Raw genomic sequence first — 21,702 nt, 5'->3', positions numbered from 1 at the left:
TGTGTGTGGCATTTCCAGCAGTTTAAGTCAGTATACTAGATCCAGAAAAAATCATGCTTTTTTGGTATTAAATTTTTGACACAGACCACATAGAAAAGTAAAGCACCTACTCTGAAGGTTTGATTTCCACTATGCTGTACTTGGTCAGTCAGGTCAAGAGCTTGTTTCTGCTTAGGCTCCAGAGGAAACCTCAATAAGAAAAAGACAGCCTTGCCTTTGCAACATTTTCTTTTTACTTTCCTCCAGAAGATTCCTTAAACTCAGGTGTCCCAGGAACATCACCCCTTATTGTTGTCATCTTATTGCAAAAGCTCTATACCTTCTCAGTGATTTCTCATGGGCACTTCCTTACAGCACTGACTCCTTCTTCACAGCACAACCAACTAACTCCAACTCTCTTCAACCAGCTAACCCACTATTTCGTGGCACTCATCTTATTGGACACAGCTGTGGCCTATTAGGGGCAGGCCTGTTCCTAATCTTTGGTGGTTCATACAGCTGGAACTCCTCAGGTGTGAGACTCCCTTCTGCACTATCTTTATTTTCTTACATTCTATCCCTCCACACCTTATTACCCTGCACTACCTCCATGGCAACCACAGACAGGAGAGGAAACACGGTCACACAGCAAGGGCTTCCCTCCTGGAACAAAAGGATTCTTCCCCAGCTCTCACATGCCACCATGCAGCACCTCGAGAGACTTGATAGGACTCTAAAGACCTGCAATACCTGTCCTGATCATAAAGAAACTGCAATGGGACATCAAAGAGGTGGCTACATTATCAGATGATATAAGATCTTCCCTAAAATGTTCCTTTTCTGATTCAGTGAACTATCTCAAGCAACCTCAAACTCTGCAACAAACATTTACTTATCCACAAACACCTATAAATCAGAGCATGGATTTTATTTACCCAAGACCACCTGAATCCATACTCAAACATGATAAACCTAACTCTACAACTGATCAAAAGAAATTTGAATCTACATGTAAAACACAGCAGTTAATCTTTTTCTCTGAATATTTTCCTGAGTGTTTGCCCTACTTCATAGAAAAAAAAAAAAAAACCTGAGAGTTCTGAATACCAATGTCTTATGCACATTTGAAAATAACGGCAAGAGCATTCAGGTGTAACCTCTCCATCCTCCAGAGTTATCTTCAGCTTTTCATGACCAATATGTTTAAAAAATTTCCCAAGTACATGATTCATTCTGGTTCCAAGAGCTGGCTTCTTTCAGTTCACTACATAATGTGAGCTTATTTCTCACAGTGATGTACTTCTTTTGCCTGCGCTGATCACCACTGATTTTGACCCTGGTTCATCTCAATTATATAAAAATATGGCCTTGCTGAGAGACCATTTTTAATAACCATTAACTTCTCATGCAGAAGATCATTGCTTTCTGTATGGAGCAGATTCCCAGAATGAGAGACACCTCACTGCATGGTTTTCAAAGGTCCATTATACTTTTCTCTGAATAAATCACTCAAGAGTCCTGTGAAATAAAACAAACTTGTTTTCTTAACAAGGTCTTAATTTAGCTACTGATATAGAGAATTAATCAAACATTCCTGTAAACCAATCATCCAAAGCAAATAAAAAAATTCTGATCTTCTAGAATCATGTTAACCTTCAAAAAAGAAGCAAAAGCTTACAGAAATTAAGTAATTGAATTCTGACTCACAGCAACAATAAGTAGTACAATGACTGCTATTAAAATATTATCTTCTAACCTGTCACATAAACAATTCTATAGTAATGTAACTCCATTCTCTAGAGAATTTTCAGTCTTCAGCAGGTTTGTCTAGGTTTCACTTAGACTTTAATTTGACAGTTCACTGAGTGCATATTTCTAAATTTAGCCCTCTCTGCAGGTTGTTCTCACCCAAACAGAGCTTATGCCTGACATTTTTCTCACTATTGCCTGTAATGTTGGAAACAATTTTTAAAAGAATGCACTCATAAAAGAGATAATATATGGTTAGATCATTGTTTCAGTATTGATTTCTTGAATATTTTTAGAATATGGCATTTATTATCTCCTTTAACAGTAGTCCAATGTTTATTAAATGTTGCAGATCTTATTAGCAGTGAACAAATGACTATTTTATCCTCTATAGTTCTGATTGAGCTTTAAATCTTTTTGCTAATATAGAGTGTAATGTGCATAAGCTGCTCTGCTTTTCTTTCCTTTTCTTTCACGCTTACTTTTTCAGAAGCAGGTGCACGTTTTGTAGTATCTGACGCCTCTTTTACAATTTTCCTTGACAAAATATTTACAAGGAATTATGGCTGCTCTTCTCACCTTCATGGAATTTTTCAGTATGAGACTTCTGACTTACTACTAATAGCACCAAGAACTAAAGTCAGCTTTGAGAACCGGTAATCAAGGTTTGATACACAACATTTTTTAAGACTCTCTACTTGCCAGAAGAGGAATTCTGTGAATACTATCACTAGTCACTGGGAAGCAGGATTAGACATACCATGCAGTTAATACTTTGCTTTGCAGCAGTTTAACACCTAAATTTTGCCAGTTCTATCATTGGTATCTCAGTTATATTCTTTTCCTGCATTGCGCTGATTTAGACAAGAAAACTGACACTTTGAATAGAATTTTGCAGATTTAATTCCAGTAAGTGCAGTTTATAGCACAACCTTTCTGCCAACAGGACTGTGATACAGATGTTTATAAGCCTGAGTGGTGCATTAATATTTAAAATTCTATTCTCAAGTGGGCAGATATTGAATACACCAAATATTGCCAATGAAAATGAGTGGTTTATGAATTGCTTTATCCATCTATTTCATGGAGAAGTAACATTGACCAATTAGCTCAAAGCTGGCAAGGCCTCAGAAGTTCATAATAAACACTTCTCACAGTGTAATTTAATGATTTAAAATGCATTTTATTTATCTTGTGGGCTTTTCTTTTCTTAGATTTCATACCATTCAAGAAAAGTTTATATTTTTAATCCATGTCAGCAATTTTGGTTTATGCTTATTGTTCACAAGAAAGAATGCCCAGAATGCTGCTGTTTTGGAGGGGCATATTTATGAACTATATCTATTTGGAAGGTAAATCTTCTTTTATACCAACACAATAGACTTATTTGTGGGAATAAGGTTATTCTCCCTGAGGTCCGTGAGATATTTTTCCTGCATGAAAAGCATAAAAGCAAAGTGTTAAACACTGAATAGGTTTTCTACCAATGGTTTAGTTGGCTCTTTTGTATTTAGCTTCAGCACATATCTGTTTAAAAGCTTGGATTTCTTCTAGCACCAAACACTGAAGGACTCATATCACAATCCATCATTCTGAAAATACAAACGAATAAAGCAAGGTCTGTAAGTCCTTTTGCAAAAGTATAAAGTACTAACCATTTATCACTGATAAGACAGGTAATACTAGGACATTAAAAGCTGAAATTGTTCAGAAACCTTTTAAAATAACAGTTCGCCCCACAGCTGAGATTACCTGAGATTCCCGTCTTCCCCTCATTACTCTTTGAAGCAGAATCCATTGTGTCATAATATAGCTATGTATTGTAGCCCACAAATCACTCCAATTCTGATTTTGGCCTCTAGATTCTATCAAACACTAGAATTATTTTATAGGAAATATATGCTTCTATGTCCAACAGAAATTGTATCATGTACACAACTCATTGAAAATTTGACTACAGGCAAAAATATTGCACTAAGTTCCTGAAGGGTCCTCCATATATGTGGCTCGGAAATAAGATTACTTTTGAAGCAAAGTTCTTTGTGCTTTTTCCTTGCTCTGTGTAAGCATCAGACCTGGTCACAAAATCATCTTCCATATGAAATAATAGCCAGATAATAAGATAATAATGCAGTGCAATAATTACCATGAGTGCTTCAGATGAAAGCAGCTAAAATGTTTCAATCCGTACTCCTGTTCACTGAAATATATTTTTTCAAGAGCCCTGGTGCTCATAGGCAAGTAAAACACACTTATAAGACTTTTATAATCTCAGTAATAGAAAGACACTGGAGATTCCACTTTACATATCAAAAGAATGGATGCATCTAATCCTTGTACAGAACAACTCATTGTGGGGAGAAAACACCCAGACATACACTGACATTGCAATTTACAATCTGTGGAGACAAACTCAAACCATAACAAAAATTTCTCAGTTCTGACTTTTTCTCACTGTTTGGCTCTAAGGTTTGGAGCAGCATACTCCTTTCTTGGGTATAATCAGGTATTCTGCACTTACATATTCATTTTAATTTTTTCGATGGGACCAAACTCTACAGTAAGATCAGAAGTGACTTCATCTTGCATATTGTGAGGTTTTTCCATGTTTTGGTTTTTTTTCTTAACAAGAACAGAACAATGTTTCACTAAACTTTCTCACACATCTTCCCACTAAATTTCAGAATAGGCTGAGCAGAACTACAGGAACAATTCAAGAGCTATTCATACAATAGATCTCTGCTCTTAGTCAGCAACTGGAATGAAAAAGCAGCTAGAAGTGTGGCACAATAGATGCAACAGTAGATTTTGCTACAGAAAACAAGTTCCCTTTTCATCTGGAAAATAGTAATAAAAAATGAGATCACTAGCTCCCTATGGATAAATAAATCCATTCCATCTATCATAAAGGTAGCACAGGCAACATATTGGAAAGCTCCCAGCAAATACAGCTGCTGCTGCTTCTAGTTCAAAGATGTGAGGTGCTCTCCAAGGCATCTGCTGCACCTGATGCCCCAGGTCCAGTGGCTGAGTAGCCTCTGGGCTATGATCTGTCATTCAGAATTTTTATTAAGATTGCCAACAACACCTTCAGCAGAATCTGTAAATGGAATAGCCTAGCAAAATATGCAACGCTAACACAGTGTGATCTTACTTCATTCTGCAATAAGCAAAAGGTTTTTAAAAAGGACATTTATCTAAGTCTCAAACCAGAAATTTAACCCTATTAGAAAGCAGAGTGTGCTGGAGATACTGTTAAGCAAAGGGGACACACACCTGAAACGGCATCTGGGGCTCCCTGTCAGAAGCTGGTTTGCTTGCACACATCAGACGGGGACAGTGCATATCAGAGCTCAGCAGAACCACCAGGTAACAGCAAGAGGTGTGACATCAGTGACATGACAACGGGCATCCACTTAGACAGGTGGGAAGACAAGATAGGGACCAGCAGTAAAAATTCATTTGAAAGACACTAACAAGTGCTGGCAAGAGACACTCCACTGAGAAACCTGTATGGAAAATGACACTACAGAAGCAATGATAGGATAACAGCCTGAGTACAAATGAAAAGAATGGTGTCAAGTGGGGAACCATTGTGGTTACACTTACAGCATCACACAGGTCTTGGAGATCCTTAACTTCCTTCATGGATATCGTGCTATACATGTGATATAAATGGCTGAATTTGAACATTGTCTAGAGAATGGAAGGAAAAAGCAAGATTCAAAGCAAGAAAACTTTGTTCACTACACAGTACACCAATTTATTGCATTTGTTACTTGAGGGACATCTGTATTTTGCATTCACAACTAACATTTTTAACAAAGCAAAGGCAATATTATTATCAACAAGCCATGGGATGCTCACACTCATACTAATGGTCATGCTGCTGCTTCCCCTCACTGTGTTTGTCATCTGTCACCCCCTATGAGAGAGCAGGTGAAATATAATTAAAGGGATTCAGTTCCCTCAAAGCAATGACATTCAGGAGCTGCCAGGGCCTGAACACCCAGGTGCTGCAGCAGAAATACACTGAAAGAGAGAAAACAGAGCAGAACAGTACTGAAAATTTGGAGAGGAAAACAAGATATAGCAAGAAAAATGAAAGAAAAATGACTGTGCAAGATAAGGTATCTGAGTTTTTGAATGCCAGTGTCTAATGCTAAGTGCTGAGCCTCTAGTTTTCACCCACAAGAATTCGCCTGATTTTATAAATTCCTTTACAGCACTCTAGGCAAGAAGTTTTTAGTATGATAAGAAATAAGGCTTGTATGTACCCTGCACAAAAGTTCCAGCCCTGTACCACTCAAATAGGAAAACAGGTCTCTATTCCATAAAATGTAAAATGTGCATGCACCCTTTACTCACAAATGTGGGTCCTCACTATAAGTTCATTTCAGAAAAAATGTTCATGATCAGGTTCATACTTTTGCAAACTGGTAAGGGAAAAAGGAAAACTAAAAGTCTGCTTATTTATATCATTAATTTATTATTTAAATCAAATTAAGTCTTAATTTTTCTGGTTAAGGGGCTAGGAGCTAGGATGAAGACGTCTACCAACAACCACACAAACTTCAAAACTTGCAGCCAAATATTTAGGAGCAGGGGAAGAGAAAGAGGAATTTTTTGGTACAAAATACTTCTCACATGTAAATTTTTCAGACCACATTTACTAAAAATCAAAAGTTTAAAAAAATAATGAACTGAAATTTTAAAAGTATGAAAATTTGTCTCCCATCCCCTGGTTAATGTAGATGCAATCTCAAACTGTGATCTGAATGTGATGCACCAGAAGTTATCTGTGATATTCTGGTGTAATGCTCACCAACAACAGCACAAAGAATTTACACCAGCAGGTCTAAGAACAGAATCTGATTGTCTATAGCAGAGCATTTGAGAGAAGGTTCTCTGCCAGGCACGAGAACTAAAACAGATTATGTGGATGATTATGACTTGTTTTATTGCTAATACATAAACACTGCCAATGCAGTATCTAAGCAACAACGATGATCTATTACAATAGATTGTAGCATATAATACATATATGTAGCATATAATACATAACAGAACATGAGGGACCACAGCCTGATTATGCTAGAATCCAATATTACAATGGATTCTAGCATAAGCAGGCTGTGGTCCCTCATGTTCTGTTATGAGCTTCAGCAATACCCCCTTGAATTCTAAACTTCTCTGGTAAGTCTAGGTGCCACTAAGGCCGCTTAGCCTTGGATTTAGTCAACACAGTCTGTATCAAAATAGTATAAGCAAGTTTGCCTAGAAATATACATGCTTGCAGTCTTTGGCCTTGCAGAACTTACAATCACAAAGCAACAAAACACCCATGTAACCATTTTTGGATTTTATCGTTACATTTGACCACATCTTAGTGCTTTTTGTCCACCGATGCAAAAGTTCCCTGCCGGTACCAGTGCTGGGTGTTGTTCCTCCCAAGGTGCAGGAGGTTCCTTAGGAGGAACATTCCTTTGGGGAATTTAAGGTAGTTCTTCTCTGAGAGAAGCAGAGCTCCTCTTTGTGTAACTTTTTCTACAGGCACCACGGTCATGGTACAGCTGGAAAGGTTGTACAAATTTTCAAACATTCTGTATTCTTCAAACTATGGGACACGCTACAGGTTCCAGGTAACTGAAGCCTCACTATGATGCTTCTGACTCTTTTTATTAATCATTATCAATGATATGCACATTGCAGGGATTTATAATTCTGTAATTTCCATAATTCAAAAAATTCATCATAATAGTTCATGATTCAATAAATCGTCAGGAAATGAAGAATTTGTACTGTATTTTCACTAGTTATGCAGAAGACTGGGTGCTGTTGGCGGCAAAATTTCGGAGGAGTAGACAGACTAGAAGACATTAAACAATAAGATAATAATGAAATTAGATAAAAATAAATGAAAACACATTGGATCTGGCCAGCTGAACTCAGTCAAACACAGAATTTCTACATAATAACACACAAAACAGATGGCTCTCCTGTCTCTCCACAAGATTGGAAAGAGTTTTAGGAATTGGAGTAAATGAGCATCTACTGTGATGAAGCCAGCCTACAGGCTTTACTGTACAAACAAGGTAGGACAAAAAAAGAAATAGCATATTTTTACCTTTGTCCATGTATTTTGTAGGCTGGTTTTAAAGCTGGGTAAAATTTTGTTTTCCATACTTTTCAAATAATATTGACAGAATGAAGTAAGGTAAAGAAAAGTATGCACCCAAGCACTTTACAGAAAATGTCTTACAAAGACAGTCTTAAAGAACTCAATTGTTTAGTTTATCAAAACTGAAAGAAATGTTTGTTTTGACTATTATATAAATCTTCACTGGGAAAAAATACAGAGTAATACAAGTCTTTATAATCTAGAAAGAAAAAATTCAGATGAATAAGAAGACATATTGATTATGATGAAGATGCCTCTGTGGAGACTGAAGATGGAATTGCCTAAAGTGCCCAATTTTAAGACTGAGACTGTCACCCCTTCTTGGGATAATAAGCTTTGGCAGAGCACCTATCAAATGTCAGAATTCAAAGGGGATTGAAGGAGTGAAGGTGAAATTCAGTGAGGACATCAGGGATCAGACCAGATGACATGGTAAGCAGTCACTTCTACAGCAGGTCCAGTGACCTCAGGACCTTTAAAGGGTCAAGGGGATTGGGGAGGTAGTTGTGAATATGTTTGCTGTAGACTCTGATCACATAGTGGGTGAAAGAGGGATGCATCAGGAGAATCTCAATGGAACAATTACTTCAGCTTTCCCAAGTGAACTTTAACCAGTTTGCGGCTTTAATCTGAGGCAAAACCAGGAAAAATCTGATTGCCTGAAAGAGTGTTAGTTTTTATCTCCCTTAGCTATGCACTTCAAACCAGTTCTGTAGGACCAGGCTCGGAAGAAAATGAATGGTCTGATTATGGAGCATTGCAGCGTCTCAGGTAACAAACGCATGACAGCTCCTTAACCAATACCGGGGAAGCCAACTGGCAAGGGTGGCATTAATGATTTTGCAGAAAGTTAACTAAGTACATCTATCACTTTGTCATGTAGGGTAAAAGAAAGCATCAGTCAAACAAAGACGGAGCACTCTATGCTTTCTTTTTTAGGTTCTGCTGAAATCTGTTCTAAGAATCAATACAGCTGGAGCTGTGAACAGCACTCGGGCTGATTAAATGTAACAGGGATAGAAAGGGGACAAGCAAGGCCAGGAGATGATCTGAAACTAAACAGAAGAAGCATATTACGGGTCAGCAAAACACTAGGGGTTTACTAAAGGGTTCTCCAATGCCCATGCCCTAAAATTTGTCTCCAGGGTCTTAGCCATTCCAGTTATCTTCAAACACGTGTTTCACCTTGGCCAGTGACAAACACTGAAAATGCTTCTGTTCACACACAGATTGCACTCTCAGTCAGATATTTCCAATACTTTCCTAAGAAAGACCATGCTGAAGTTATTCCTCCTTGGGACAGATTCACAGCTGGAGTGAATACGAACTGTATGCAACTGTAATCTCAGTTTACAAGAGCTGGGGTTTCAGCCAGCTGATTTTCACAGCTCCTAACAGCATCAAGCGTGTACAATTCCTCTCTTTTCCTTCCTCCCTTGAAGAAGAGGCATTGTATACATCTCTCCACCCCTTTTCCACTTGCTAAGCCTAACACAGCTCCCACACTGGAGCTTCTACTGCCTGGAACAGTTCTTTTGATCCATTTCATTTTTAAAACCTGTTAATTGCTAAAGCCTATGATTCCAATGTGACCTGCAGAGCATATTTAGTCAAAATTGCAACTGGAGCTGGTTGAAATATTGCTGTCTGGAACTGTGTTTTTTAAAGGACTTCCTGCTTTTCTGAAGTTATTTTTCTGATTTTTGACAAATATAATTCTACAGATTTTAAATACTTTTAAAAAAATTTCTTCATGGAAAGGAGGAAAAGTAGAAGAGAGAAGCAAAAGTACAGAATAATAATAAAAAAAGGGCAATACTAAAAATCCATGGTATGGCATCTAGAAGATTCTAAGTTAAAAATAAGCTTTCCCAAGAATACTTGGCGAATAAACCTATTCAGTAAAAAAATCTGACAAAATTTAAAATCTTATGAAAACATCTAATCTTTTATTTAAAAAATCACTATTCTAATCCATATTAATTTTAATTGCATTAGTAGGATAAACACTGAAATTTGTTTCAAAAGAACAGTTTATAAAGATAATCTACAATTAGTTTTTAATTATTGTGGAACAATCTGTCATTTTGTTTATCCAGATGTGAAAATAGAGGAAATATATCTCCACTATGCCTTCCTAGAGCCCAAGTAACCTTTTTTTGTCATAATTGTTAGCAGTTTCCCCCTCCATTTTTAGAGTACCATATACCTCTTTAACTTGACAAACTCATTACTTTATAATGATTTAATTACTAGGGAAACAGCTTGTCAGTTTGAGTGGCAGACAGGAACAGGCTGCTCTTGTACCAGAGGGCAGACATAGCACCTGACTGCAGCCTGATTAAATTAATAGGCTGCCAGTTCCACCCTTGAAAACTCTTGGGATGAGCACTGCTGCCACCACTGCCTGAATGTGCTGTGCTCCCTATCAAGTGATTAGTAGGCACTCCGGTATTTTGTCACTCACCATCAGGAAAATATCAGTTCCTGAGGGTCGTATGGGAGTTCACACAGTACAGAAGGGAACTCGTTGTATTAATGGCCACTATCCATTCATACCTTTGATATGAAAATTAACAGGTAAGAGAAAAAATTCTAATAGCTTCATGGTGTCCCTGCATCAGTGAGTTTTGCACTAGTTACTCAACCACTAGCAATTTGATTAAAATACCGAAAATTTAGAAGAGCTGCAAGAATTAGCATATCCTTTGGGCTGTTCAGGGTCTAAGCACCACTTAAGTTGTTAGTCCTGAGTGCAAGGCCTGCTCAGGACATTCCAACCAGCCAGCTGCAACTCAGGTCCCTCTCCAGTAAAGCATTTGAGCACAGCACCTTTAAGTCACTCCAGCGGGATTATTTGCTTCCTTATAGTTAAATGCACACTTGGACACTGTGCTAAATTACTTCAAGACAGTGATCCAATCCTTGCTGCTCAGGGCACTCTGAAAACGAAAGAACTAATGGTGTTTCACACTGCTCAGTCAGCAAGTGCTGACTTTCTGCTCCCAGAGGAGGAGAGAGCAAGGGGCAATGACTGTCCCACATTACTGCAGCAGGTCACCCTGAACCCCAGGAGCAGTGGAAAGTTACAGTGCTTATTCCAGCTCTGTACAACTTCCCTATTGCTGCACTCAGTACTGGGAAATGCAGGCTGCTCTGCTGTAGCAGCATTAAATGGGACTTGAGGAAATCTTTCCACAGAACTTTCCTTAAGCTTTCAGCTGCTGTTGTTTTTTTCCCCAACCATATGGCATGTAAGACACCACAAAGATGCTTTTAAGAGCTGCTAAAATAAACAGGCTGAATTATTTTCTCTGAAAACTCCAGGAATCCAAAATCTGTTGTCTTAACACTCAGATAGTTTAACAGCATCTCCCATCACATTTTGATAATGTCAGTAATAATAAAATAGAATCACAGAATCATTAAGGATGGAAAAGACCTCCAAGATCCTTGAGTCCAACCTTTGAGCACCTTGTCAACCAAACATTAAGTGCCACTTAAGGGACATTTGGAGAGGTATTTCTGCAAAATTCAAGCACCCATTACCTACATTCTTCTTTGGTCCTGATTAAAAACAGAAAAAAAAAAGGCAAAAGGTTGATTAAGAGACAATTGAATGAGGAAAAGACTTACTGTTGTAAGTCTTGAATGAGGGAAAGACTTACTGTTGTAATCTAATTTACTTTTTACCTTCCCACACACAGGAAGCAATTGCTTCAATAATTCACTAGCTTCCTTCACTCTGTATAGACTCATGCTTACCTACATCACACATTTGCTGTGTGAAGCAAAATTATTAAGAACTGAGAAGTGCTGATGTACTAAATTGGGAGAAGATTTATAACTGGCATAGATAGATTAATGAGGAGAGTGTTAACTTACACTGAAGAAAACCAGAGTGGTTTTTAACCTAGAAATGTCACGTCCTCAGCAGCATCCCAAAGGCTCCAGCCTGTGCTCACCAGACCTGTGCCTCTCAGACATCCTCCCTCCTCTTTCATTTCAAAACTTGACATTGTATGAATGTTCCCCCAGCTACCAATAAAACAAAAGCTGTACCACTGGCTGTGAAATTTCTATAACTTTGATTACCTCCAAGCACTTCTTTCCTTTGATGGGAAAAGGTAACTCAGGAATGCTAAAGTCCTGAGTAAATTTAGCCTCTACTAAGCATGCAACTTGATTGCATGTCCTTGGAGAAATCACCCCCTCCCTGGGAGTAGGTAGGGACAGGAAAGTGCAACTTTCTCCTCTGTTCTGGTGTGTAAGAGCCCAAGTATAAAAAACAATCCACCCAGTGATATTTCTTTACCAGATTAAGGAAACAGAAGTGAAGAAAAAAGTAACACTAGCACAGCTCATCAGACTTGCACAGACAAGCAGAAAACCTATGGACATTCAGATGTTCTGCCATATTTCCATTCTGAGGAAGAATCTACTTAAAACAGATCCTCCTACTTTTCTTCACAGATCTCCAGATATTTCAACAGGAAAAAAAAAAAATTAAGCATTTTCATCAGTGTGTCTTTCATCTCTTTCATCTTTGCCTTTAAAAATTATATACTTCTTGTTCATTTTATGCTGAAGATTTTGAGACCTAATACATGCATCTGTAAGGTATCTGAGATTTCTCATGTAATCCCAAAGGGAGAATATACTGATCCAATCACTTTGGTACTGCAACAGAGGGCAATGAAGAGAAAAGTCAATAAAAGCATCAGAGCACAAAAAGGCAAGCTGTAATCAATATATGATCTTGATATGGGCTGTCTGGTAAAGAAAAATCATTTAGGATTTAAATTTATTTCCTTGTGCAAACTCCTTAGAAAATGAAAAAAAATTGATGGGATAAACCTTGTTTATTCCTCAATCCTGACTTTTTATTTTTTTCCTTTTCTTTATCCAAGAAAGAAAGCAAATATTTTGATACTGGGTAAATTAACCAGGCAGAATCTGGCAAGAGAACAGTAGTCTGGCTTCCATCCTTTGCCAGGCAAATGCTATTATGCCCAAGCTGCCCACCTGCCAATTATTCAATGTCAGAAAACGTCACCACAAGGGAAAATTATCTTGGTCTTTGATAAAGGAAAAAGAACTCTCAAACTGGCACATTTTAGCAATTCCATCCTGGTGACAAAGGAAATATTTTAAAGTAGCTACAGGTCTGTAAAAAATAAAAATTATAACAAGTTACTTCTACAGGTGCTTCCTTTGGCCCATTTGCCAAAGCTGGGCCCTGCCAGCATCCCGGTAGGTAATACTCATTTCCACCCATTCTACCACCAAGTCCAGAGAACTGGGAAGATTGACAGCAAATTGTACCAGTAAAAAAACCACCAATAGGGCCTTTTTCATGTCCATCAGAACTTGCCATCCTGCCCTCAATGATGTTACTTGAGCAGTTGGTAAATATGAAAATATATACATATTTTCAGAAAAACAATACCAAACATATAGAGAATTTTAACACTAATTTTCCCAGTGCTTTATGTTCATATTTTAAAATGCATTTCTGTCCTACTGTCCTCTTTCTTCATAGGGTTCCTTGGTCCTTCTTTGGGCTGAAAAAATCTAATTGCCGAATTCTGCTTATTCACCTAAAACTTGAAATCTAATCAGAAAGGAACTACATTCACTAAATGAATTTTCATTGCCAGGAAACAAAACTTTACCTTAAAAGTAAGTTAAGTTTCCAAAAAATAAATTGGCCAAAGTTAATAAGTGCCAGAATTACAAGCTTCTTCTGAAGTCTTGTCTCAATGCCCCTGTACACTTTCGATGGTCTTTTAATTTTGTTGATTGTATGTTATTTGTTCCCATCAGATCTTCTTTTTCTACTGATTCACCTTAACGACAAAAAAATTGCCTTCTCTGTACCAGTCTTTGCACCACATATGTGGGACTTTATATCCAACTCAAGTACATTGTTGTCATCTTATTGCGAAAGTTCCCATACTTTCTCAGTGATTTCTCATGAGCAGCTCCTTGCAGCACTGACTCTTTCCTCTTCACAGCACAGTCAACAAACTGCAGCTCCCTTCACAGCTCAACTAACAAGCTCGAGCTCCCTCCTCACTCAGCCAACCCACACTTTTGTGGCACTCATCTTCTTATTGGACACAGCTGTGTCCTATTAAGGGCAGGCCTGTTCCTAATCTTTGGTGATTAGTACAGCTGCAACTCCTCAGGTGTGAGTATCTTCTGCACTATCTTTATTTTCTTACATTCTATCCCTCTACAGTACATCACCACTGTTTCCTTAACTTCTGGGTTAGGGTAGCACCAGCAGCAGAGATACAGCCCACAGACAATTATAAAGTTCCTTTGTGCTTTTAACTGCAACATACCATAGTCTGACCTCATGTTCCAAAATGTTCATTGATCTGACCTCATCATCCAAAATGTTCCCTCTTTCTACTTCATCATTGCAGCTGCTCAGCTGTAAAACCTAGCACAATAACAAATTATTACCACAGGACAGGGTCTCTTAGCTCTCTGCTCCATGGCACAATGTCCAGATTTCTGCCCTGAACTGAAACTTAGGTGTCTGAGCATCAGAGAAGCACATGTTAAGACCAAACTGACAGCCTCAGACTGAGAACACCCTACCCCATCATCTTTGCTTCTGGCAGTGGCTAAAAGTGCATTGTTAGGAAAGAATGTAAGGATAGTGCTGCTTCCTCACCATGGTCTCACACCTCCTGGCCATCTCTAGCTCAGCTGTGGAGTTTCTCTGATGGAGGAAGTATCTCTGCATCTAATTGCCCATGAAGAACATCCCTCATCCATTAATTTGTTCCATTAGTTTTTGAAGTCATCCCAAGATCTGGAATCCACAGTATTTTGCAATAATGTATTCCACAGACAAGTCACACATTTGGTGAAAAATCATCTTCCTATCATTCATGTTTTGAACTAATACCCAATTAACTATTCTTTTAATGCTTTGGGGGGGTTGTTTGTTTTAAGGAAAAACTGAACTGCAACCCATTTTCATCTTGTCTTTGCTACTTTTAAGTACAGGTCTCTATCACTCCTCACTAATCTCAGTGAGTAATGTCAGTCTATGTGGTCTTTCCTATATAGAATACCATACCATTGATCATGCTATCTTCTCTGTACATTTTTTGCAGCCCTAGTTCATAGGACTCAAGGTATGAGTCCTCCACAGGTTTATAAAATGCCATCATTATTGCTTTCTTTTTTACTCTTTTAGTAATTCCTCACATTCAGTTTGCCCTTTTGTCTGCTATTGAAACCACAGCTTGACACTTCTCATAGAACCATCACCATTATTAGACCTCATCATTGTTCATTCTACAGTTAACACTGTTAATACATTCTACAGTTAATAATTTTTGCACATCTTCACAGTCAGTTTATTACCCAGACTGACTCTCCCTTTTCCACATTTCTATGGCACAGAATGTCCAATGTCTCCAGTAGAGACAGGTCTCTACTGAGAAAAGCAACCTTTACTTGTTTCCTATTCAACATTTGCATTAGTTGCCATAATAACAGAGTTCCACGTTGGTGTCCCCAGGGTGCCCTAAGTACAGTCTTGTAACAGCACATTGAGCACTGTAGTAACTGAACATTTACCCTTTCTCATGGGTTGGCAGATGCTTCTTTCCATTCCTATTCCACATGATGGAAAGGAGTAAAGATATATTTTCTGTAGCCCCATGAAATGCCTATGGACCTAATACAAAGCCCGATCCTCTCTATTATTTCTACAGTTCCAGGAAAATAACTTCTATAAACTCATTATATTGATTTCACAGGGATTATGCCTTATATGACATTTGTGCCACTGTCTTACCAAGCAAAAGGTATCATTAAAAATATAAATCCTTCATGTTAAATGTTAAGTGCGTGGCCCTTTAGGCTTAAATCAAGTAAAATAAAATTGTTATGTACATTGCTACCACGTTTCTTCTCTACCAGATTACTATTAGCAACCTTTCCCTGGCACAAAGATGAGAAGGAAAACATCTTTGCTTACTGCATACTTATAACATCACAAAATCAACTGCCATTCATAATATACATTTTGCATCACAGTGTCAATGTCACTGCAGAAAAATAGTTTTGATATGCTGAAAAAAATCAACCTTTCAAGGCCAAAGCCAGAAATCTTAATATTAGTGGATCTCATCCAGCCTTCTACCAGAAAAAAGGCTCTGAACCAGATACCCTGCCTAGATTTTTAACTGTCATGCAGTCATGAGGAAGGGGTGGTGCTAAAAACTTCTTTTGTAAATATTTTGATGAATGACACAAGCTAAAAATTTCAAAAGCACTTATATGACCTGAAAGACCAGTTCTCACTATAAGGATGAGTCATGCAAATATTTATCACTGACTTAACAGCAGAGTTTCAAAGGCATTTAAGTATGGTAACCTTTTGAAAAGGAGTTACATGGTTATAAATTTCTTCCAAATCCTTCCAAAAAAAGGCAAATCATGCATATTATCACCCTATTCTCATGTCTTCATGCATGAAGGCATCGTTGGGGAAATAAAGTTGTCAAAACCAGTGCATCAACCGTGGCAAATAAAGCTTTGCAGCACTGGTTCTGTGTCATACTGCATAATTGCACAGTGTTAACACTCACTGTGTGTGCAGGCAAAGTCCTGGAGGCAGAGGTCTTTACCAGATTTCTAGTAAACTTTCTCTCAGTATTAGAAAAAAAAGTAAATTCAAGAAAACTGATGTTGAAATTCTTCTAGAACTTTTTTTTGGTCAAAAATTTTAACTTCAGACAATAAAAACATTATATTGTTATAGCTTCAAGCTGATATCTTTAGGATCAAGACCTGAAATTATAAACTTCTTAGCTTGTACCACTCCTCACTGACTCGCTTTGTCGAGAAGGAGTGGAGGTATAAATCATGCCATGGAAAATAATTCCTAAATCTTTTAACTATCTCATTATAATAGATTGAAAGAAAATGTTTGGTCATTACACAGCTGAGATGGATTTATTTTAAACTTGAGAAAGAAAAGAGGAGGATAAAATTTAGGGAAGAAAAACCAAGGAAATAAACCCTCTTCCCCCCACAAACAATATTAATAATATATCCTATATACCTTGGATATAAAGATCACCATATACCAAAGAGCTGCAGCTGTTCAACTTTTCAAAAGGAAAATTGCCATAGAAATTACATCAGAAGTCAGAGAGTAAAAATTAATCTTATATTTTAGAATGTCATTTTAGTATTGGCTGTTCTCTGTTAAAAAATGTGAACTTAACTAATTCTTTGGATTCTTTAGTAGATTTGTTTACATAAATATCAGTATATGGATTTAGCCATGAACATATATGAATCATAGTGCACTTAAATATACACAACATTCAGATTTCTTTTTCTTAAAAAATTTGGTTTATGAATTGAGCCCAAGAGTATAATGAGTGTCTAACCACCAACATACCATTTTCCTGACATATTTCTCTAGCCTTTAAAACTGTATCTTATAGCAGTTGGCAACAGTACTGCAATGTCCATATATAAAGCCAGAACTTGCATCAGCACTACACTGATAAAGTTAATGAAGCTTAAAATGATTAAGTACATGTTTCAATGATGTTTCAATAGTTGGTTCTTAATATTGAAATGAAAATTGAATCCACTATGGTTACAAGTTCTAAAAAAATTGTATATGTAATTGTATATCAAAAATAGTAGTAGAAGCTATTTATCATTTATTAACTCCAGAAAATTTCAGTGTGCTGTTTACAGATGGCCTAAGCAATAATATTGAAATAATTTTGCATGCAAGACTTCTTTTAAAAGGAAACTCAATCTTACAAAATCTTGGGGTGTTGATAAGTTGCAACACAGAAAACCCAGCGCTAAGACTTTGCAACAGAGAAAAAGACAGACTTGAACTTTTAGGATCTTTGTGAAAATCAATATCATTCATCAAAGGACAGTTGTTTGCTAGCTATTATGGCACCTATGACAAATTTTCTTTCGTTTATAGGAGAGAGGTTTCTATCTACTCATTTTTCTTGAATCAAGCATGTCTTAGACTCCTGACTCAATGAAGAGAACAAAAAACTCTACGAAGCTTTACCTGGTGGAAAACTGTACAGTGTACACAAGTTAGAAGAAAGATGCCAAAAAGATCTACTCCACTGTCCAAGAGTGCTGACAGGAGAGTGTCTGTTGGCACCTCAGCATCCAGATTTGTACCATCCCAAGAGAGACAGCTGGTAGGGATTTCTTGTCTTCTCTTTTATCATCTCTTACTGAAAGAACAGGTGGAATGAAAGACTGCTCATGTTGCTGAGGAAGAAGAGAAATAACTTGCTGTATCGGCACACACAAAAAGTAAATATGAGGGTACAGATGCAGTAATTGGAGGCTTCTGCTTACTCATTCCTACACATAATCTAACAAGCGCTTCTACAGCAGATCTACAGGATCTTGTGCTCCCGTATCAGCTATGCCACTAAACCTCATCTTCACCACTAAACATCATCTCTTTTATGGGATGAGGCAAAGACTGATATTCCTTCACAAGAGTCTGCTTTCTATTCCACTGAATAACTGAACAGAATAACCTCTAGAAGGGGGGCATGGCTGTGCCTCTGCACTTTCACTGTGCAGTGAAGTTCATGATGCTGATACCCTTTCTGATGGCCTTTGAGTTCTGCCTGCGAAGGGGTATTGTAAATCTAGAGGACAAAGAGGGAAAGCCTTCCAAGATGTCTATGTAATTTCTATCACTAATGCCAAATAAGACAGCCTACAAAAAAAGGTAAGAAACAGCAAGACTATTGCCCCCTTGTGCCTCCCATGTTGCAGCAGAAATAATGACTTTGCTGTCTGTTGGCAGAACCCCAAACTGTATTAGAGCAGTTTTCAAATATTTTTTTCCAGTTTTACAAACAGACAGTAAATATAAATTATCATTGGTTAGACTCAGAAATAATGCCTGTGGGCATATGGAAGATATTACACTAACCACTGGCAGTATCTGTCAGTTCTGAACTGTCTCCCCTTGTCATTATTTGGCAAGATAAGAATCGCAGCATATATTGGTATAGTACTAGAACTAGTAACCAGTTGAAGTGGAGGGAGGCAAGGCAGAAAGAAAGACAGACAGAAAGACAGAGCTTCATATTCAAGAGCTAAGCTGTCTGTATAACACACTTTTTAAAAAACATCAGGTATACCCTGTAATTTTGCAACAATGGACAAGTAAAATCTGAATGTAATTCCCTGTGAAAAGTTGTGGGTTGCCAGTGGTGGCTTAAAAACTTTGGGGAAACTCTCTAAGAATATTTGGACAAATGCAAGCTATTCAGTTTACTGATAATCATGACCTGTGTTTGGTGCTTGTGAACATGCTGACAGTGAAGTTTTACTCACAGTAACATCTAGGAGAAGCTTATATTGTTACCAGTGTGTATGCCTGCACATAAATCTGAATGCTAACATGAAAATTTATTTGCAAGACAATCGGTTGCACTTTTCTCAGAGAGAGAACAGAAGCAATGAAAAGTAATTTCAACAACCAAGTATACAGCACGAAGAACATGCAAGAAATACCTACCATTTGTGCACAAACAACCCCCAGCAGAAAATACTAGCTCTCAGAAGGTTAAAGATACAATGCTGTCCAGTAAAAAACCCCGGGCCTCATTTGCAGTAGTCAGCCATTGCAATGACAGAGCAAGGCAGCCACAACTAAGGGGGAGAGAATACAGACTGTCAAATAATCACCTGCGAAGGAAAAGGAACAGTTTTGAAGCATGCAAGATCTGAAAAGAAACATCAAATGCAATTCTGGATCTGCAGTAGAAGAGATGTAAGACTGCCAGCCTCTGCATTTAAACACCTAACTTTCTATTGACTAGACAAAAGACCACCTCTTCTCTCTAGGATGCAGTTTCAGTTCCTTTCTTTGTCTGTGATCCTACTGGAAGATCTGAAAAAAATCACAAAAGTAATGCATATCTGTCATGAGTGTATGATTACAATTTCCATCAAGTTAGCCAATCAGACACCTTGGGCAAGTCATTTGGGATGCAGCTCTGCATTGCCTGCCACTGTTCATATTCACTGGAGGATGCAAGCAATGTCCCATCACATTGAGGTTTGTGGTTGGGCCCTTAATAAGAAAAAACATTCTTTTTGTGATGTGAACCACTGCTTCAGAAAACCTTGGACTGTCTTTGCACTGTGGCGATGTGCTTCATATTTCAACATGGTAAAGACATTAGAAACGCATCCTACTATGACCTGGGTAGCTTTGCAAGTTGCAATGCACACAAGTCCACACCTAAGCCTCACAACAATCCTTCCTGTGGTAATACAGCCATACTTGGAAGTTATTTGTTTCATGTTCAGCACAGGCTACCTACAGCAATGTAGCCTGTAAACAGATGGGATACACACACATTTCATCATTTGGCTAGATATTCTGTCATGATGTCAACATTCCCACAGGAGCAATGACTGCCATTCCCTTTGCAACATCTCTAACCTGGGAAAAGATATTCACTGCAAATGCAGGACTCTTTAGCACTAAAGGAAACACTGCAGAATAAAAAATATTCATTACTTCACCAGTGATCTTCAGAGAACTGTTATTGATAGATGCTGACCACTGTGAGGCCCCATGCTCCTCCTCCCTACCTGGCTGATCTTAAACTTTTATGTCTTCTTTCCTATTCACCAGCAGAAATGCCTCAGCCTCATTTCCGCAAAACTTTTCAGACAGAAAATCCCATAACTAATTAGGGATTAGACCTGTATAGTACCTGAAAACTGAGCCTCCCCTATGAACAGAAAACAATCCTTTGTTCACTGCAGTCTTTGCCTTTCCTGTAACTTCAGCTCAGATCCCCAGTCTTGTTTTGCATTATAAAAGTCACTACAGTATCCAGGGAGATACACTTGCTGTTATTAGTGGCATCATGTCTTGAGTTCCCAAACAAAACACTCCATCCTCATTATCACACCTTGTGAAGTGCTCCAGGCCCTACTGGGTGAGGGTACTGAGCTGGGAAAATGTGATTGTCATATTCATAGGTGGGGTGTTCTGGCACTGCGTTCTGCCTCTGGCAACTCAGCAGACTGATGGGCGGCAGCATGCTGTAGCTCAATGGGCATGAGTTGAGATTTAAGTATTGAGACTGGTGAAAAAGAAAGATTAAAGTCCAACAAGCATTCAGATCAAAGAGAGATTGCCTTGGTCTTATGTAAGGATGGCTGCATCTGGAATAAATCCAGACACTGGAGCACTGAGCTTTGAAAAGGGAATTATTAAAATATTGGCAATAAACCTCCAGATTTTCTTATACAATATCCAGTTTTCAAAAGGTACAGGAATATTCTGCCTGATGTAGCCAGAAACTTTCAGAATTAACAGCCCTCTTCAGAATTTGTTGAACACCATGAGTTTGCATTTTCCTCTTTTGCTTCCAGATTTTTCAGTTTGATATGAAACAGACTTAGGCTTAGACCAGACTGCTGCAGGAGTCAGTGTAATGAGCACAGATGCATAATCAGTGAGCAGAGGAACATCTCAGCACAGAGGGTATCCAGGATCTTTTGTATGTCTGAAAGACCACACAGTTGATGCAAAAAAGTCCTGGCATCCCAAACTAAACTGAAGAAACGGTTTGTGCAATTTGGCTAGAGATTAGGAAAGAAAGGACCTTTATCCCTGTAACAATACTCATGTGGAGTTGTTCATAAGCAATACAAAAGGAATCATCGGCCACCACAGTGTAGGAAGAAATCATTGAATCTGATGGTAGAAGGAATAC

The sequence above is a fragment of the Zonotrichia albicollis genome, chromosome 3 (assembly GCF_047830755.1).
Source record: "Zonotrichia albicollis isolate bZonAlb1 chromosome 3, bZonAlb1.hap1, whole genome shotgun sequence".
NCBI lineage: Eukaryota > Metazoa > Chordata > Aves > Passeriformes > Passerellidae > Zonotrichia > Zonotrichia albicollis.
This window is presented reverse-complemented; position numbering follows the sequence as displayed.